The 4,206-nt window shown below is 41.1% G+C and overlaps 1 long non-coding RNA gene across 1 annotated transcript; it reads left to right on the top strand.

The window, feature by feature from the left end:
• Positions 1 to 933: 933 nt before the first annotated feature.
• On the top strand, positions 934 to 2,721 carry LOC123065247 (uncharacterized). Its single transcript, XR_006430941.1, has 2 exons — positions 934 to 1,120; positions 2,485 to 2,721. It is a non-coding gene; the product is annotated as an uncharacterized lncRNA (long non-coding RNA).
• The last annotated feature ends 1,485 nt before the right edge of the window (positions 2,722 to 4,206 follow it).

Genomic DNA, 4,206 nt, shown 5'->3' with positions numbered 1-4,206 from the left:
AGGGGTCCTCAACAAACACACACACACCCCCCTAGTTACAAGTCGATGGTTGAGATGCAGCTGAGGGCCCCTTGACAAAAGGACACGCACGCACTTCTAGTTGCGAGACGGTTATTGACATGCAACTAGGGACCCACGAGAAAACACACACACACATCTCCCTAGTGCGAGTTGATGGTCAACTTGCAAACTAGGGGCCACGAATGGAGAACACACACACACACACACACAATTCAGTACATACATTCAAACAACAAAACTGTATTAGGATCCTACTCTACACAACATCTTCATCCAGGAAGAAAAACACAAAAGAACATGACTTGTGAATCACTTATCCTAACTGAACTTTATGGTTCAGCAAAAAGCAGATCCATTTCTCCTATTTGGGTGAATCCCTGCATGGAAAATGAATGTGCTTCCACGTCCTTCAAAACAGCCACCCCATTTCTGATTGGAAACTACCACCTCTATGCCCTAGAAAACGAATCTCTACAAACAACAAGAAAAGAGGGAAGAAGAAGAAGAACAAACAACAAGGAACCTCTACAGATCTGGCGGATTCCTTACTTCGAAACTCCGCCGCCGCCGATCTCCCACACCAGTAGACGCCGCCATCGGCGATCTCCCGCACTAGGCTCTCCTTATCTCAGCCGGCACAGAGAAGAAAAAACGGAGTGGAGAGGCCGATGATATAAACAGAGTGCCTTCTATAAACAGAGTGCCTGGGCTTCTGCGTCGAAAACGGTCTGGGCCGGACTACAAAAAAAAAAAAGGGGACAGGCCGTGAGCCGAACACCAGATGGGTCGCGCCCCCGTCGATGCGAAGCTCTCCACGTCGACAAACACAAATCACGGCGCATCTGGATCCGACGGATGGAAAAGTGAATGAGACCATTTTATTTCTCAGCTGAATGAGTTTTAGCAAAACCGATAAACTTTTCTGGCTGATTGAGATTGACATGAAGAAGGAAGTGCTGGGGTCAACCAGTCTCTACATCTTTGAAGAAGAAGAAGAAGAGAAATGCTCCATTGACATGGCCCACTGGAGATCATTTCCTGGCTACTCCTTTGTTCCCAGCCCGTTCACCCGATACTTGGACCAGCATGCCATCAGAAGGTAACATTGCCTCATGTTCATCTCTGCCAGTATTTACTCTTGGCCTCACCATTAATGTGAAATGTTACCACTTGGTAGTATTAGCTAGGAAAATATTACTTGTTATTGTTATTTGTGTTCTTGTAGATTTTGAAATTCAACAAAGTAAGGTGCTTTGTGGCTTGGCAAATTAGCACATCAAATTAAGATAACAAAATCTAAAACTCAGTGCCTAATCAATCCTGTGAACTGTGGTTTACTATGCAAAAATATAGCAAGACACTCTCTAAACGGGCTGGTCAGTTCTGCAAATGATGAGTTCTAATTCAAATAGTAATCTGCGATTATACTTTTGACATCTGTTGTAGACCCGTGATTTGTCTGTTTTACTGGCATCCAGTTGGGTGTTAAACATGTACAATTTGCCATGTGCTCTCAAATTGTCACTAGATTTGGTAAGCACGATCTATGTAGTTTGCTCGGCTAATGAAAGGAAGTCATGCCGTTGAACTATATTCGTTATGACTTTGGAGGCAAAAAAGTACTGTCAAGTTTTATACTTATCTATTTTGGTTCCTTCCGGATCTATCAGAGCCGCTAGAATATGATAATTTATAGTATCATGTTTGTGTTCACACTATTACATGAGTGAGGACAAATGTTGAATACTACTGCATGTTGTTTACACTACATGAATAACAATTCTACGTATGCTAAATAGCATTAATCATCCTCTGGATGCATTACGGGGCTGTTTGGTTTGAGCCAATGCTGGCCTTGCCAACCGTTGGCTTGCCAAATAATCGGCGATCGTTTTGGCTGCCCACTGATTGCCAAAAGGTTGGCAGGAAAATGAACTAGCATACTGTGAAGGTTTTGGGCGCACCAAAATTTTGGCATCCATCCAAATGAGTACCAGGGGCTGGGTCAACGCCAATTTTTTGGTGGGGCGCATAATGGCATCAATCGAAACAGCCCCTACAAATTGACAACACCGTTAATGTTGCACTCAAGAGCCAATCAGCCTATCAACATGTTCGTATCACTAGCTCCACAAATGAGCTATGTTGAGTTGAATCAACTTTTATTGTAGTCAATCAAAGCTGATAGATAGTACTACATTGTAGGTTCTGAACTAGTCATGCAGACGTTAGTTCCCAAATCTACGGCACTCATGCTGTAAAGACTATTTTGCAAAGTCAATGAAATTATGGTTATAATTATTGATGTGGCTTGGTCTGCCTGTGCTATTTGTTCAGACAGCTTGCTGTAGGGTCTGGCCTAGGGTTGTACATATTGGTGCCTGCCACCTACCTGAATGAATTTGTTCCTGTAACGAGCTGCATTGGTTTTCTCGCGGTCTAACTTTGATTCGTTTGCTGCAGTCTGGAACTCAGCGAGAAGTTACAGAATATAAGACTTGAGCAAGCTAAAGAAAAGATATTTGTTGAAGAGTGAAGAGCTTATGCTAGGAATTGTTCGGCAGATAGAAGAAACCAGGAATACTTTTTAGTATTGGTCTGTCTTGTCTTAATTTTTTATTCTGGGTGCATTGGAAAAGCTTACCTTTCGGGTGTACTTTGGACCAATTGATGTATTTTGTATAACAGGATTTCCTCTTCGTAACTAGTAACCATGTTTACATCCTTAATCAACAGAGGAAGTAGTTACGAAAAGGTGATATAGCTATTTTGGCTAATTCGTTTGCAACAACATTAGCTTCCCTGGGACAGAGTTGAAAGGATACAGAGCAGAACTCAAACGCCACTCTATACTCCTAATCTCTATCTCTCTTGCCTAATACTCTCTCCGTCACAAAATAAGTGTCTCAATTTTATACTAGCTCAAGACACTTATTTTGTGACGGAGGGAGTAATAAATAAAGTAAACGGAGGGAGTAATAAATAAAGTAAAGCTAATAATAAAGTAGGGAATGCTTCCGGTCGTCGTCCTGGTCGTCCGTCACATAATTTTGTAGAAAACCCTCTATAGTTACTAGTAATTAAACTGCAGTATAGTTTTTGATAACTACATGTTGTGCAAAGAGCCCTTTGTTGTTTCCTAAATTCAACCCGCAATTCATATCATATGTTTTTAAGAATAATCATATCTTTTAAACAGAAAAAACAATTTTAATGTGTTATATATGAAATTTGATCAAAAAATGTGTAGAATCTGAATATTATGTTATTTTACCCGTTAAACATTTTTAAAATGTTGTTTTGGATGCAACCTTAATAAATAGTGCATGATCCGTCTTTATTTCGTACCGCTGCAGATCCAGATAGAAAATGAACAACTCAGCAAAACCAAATTAAAGATGAAAGAAACCATCTATTACCACACATGCACGCGACGGCAAAACCTCACAGGAAAAAAAAGCAAATTTCTGATCTTATGCTGAGAAAGAGATAGGATTGACACATTCAAACGTGTTGTGGTTGTGTGGGCATTGATGTGATGTTCAAATAAAGGACATGGACCTATTGAGGTCTTGAGTCATGATTCTTGGATTAGGGACGAGTGTTATTTTTTTTCCCGTTGCAACACACGGGCTCTTCTACTATATATAATACTAAAAGGAGAAAGCCTTCTTAGTTCTCCATATCCATTAATTGCTCTTAACTATAAAATTGACGGTTGAGAATTTAAAAAGGGAATCGACCCGGAAAAGAAATACAGACACCTGCCGAATCGACGTGGACTCTTTAAAAAGGGGATTGATCCAATCTATCTAGGAAACCTATGAAAAAATCAATCTAGGGAAATAAATACAGACACCTGTCGAATCGGTGTGGACTCTTTCTGCTCTCGCATCCGTCTTTCCCCACCCAGCCCTCGTATTATTTGTTCATCGTCCGCTTGCGCAAGGTAGCCCCTCCTCGTCCCGTCAGTAAAAGGAATCCGAGCCCCTAAGGTATCAATTCTGTTGTAGAGCGAAAGCATAAGACAAATGAAGAGTTCAAATGATTCACTCATTCCATTGCACTGTGGGAGACCCACTTATATACATGATGAAGGGGTGTGTTGGGGAGACACCTTTCCCCCAAGAAACACCTCCCGGGAGGCATCCCTCCCATATAATTGATCACATGTTTTATTTCTCA

Source organism: Triticum aestivum, chromosome 3B (assembly GCF_018294505.1).
Source record: "Triticum aestivum cultivar Chinese Spring chromosome 3B, IWGSC CS RefSeq v2.1, whole genome shotgun sequence".
NCBI lineage: Eukaryota > Viridiplantae > Streptophyta > Magnoliopsida > Poales > Poaceae > Triticum > Triticum aestivum.
This window is presented reverse-complemented; position numbering and strand designations above follow the sequence as displayed.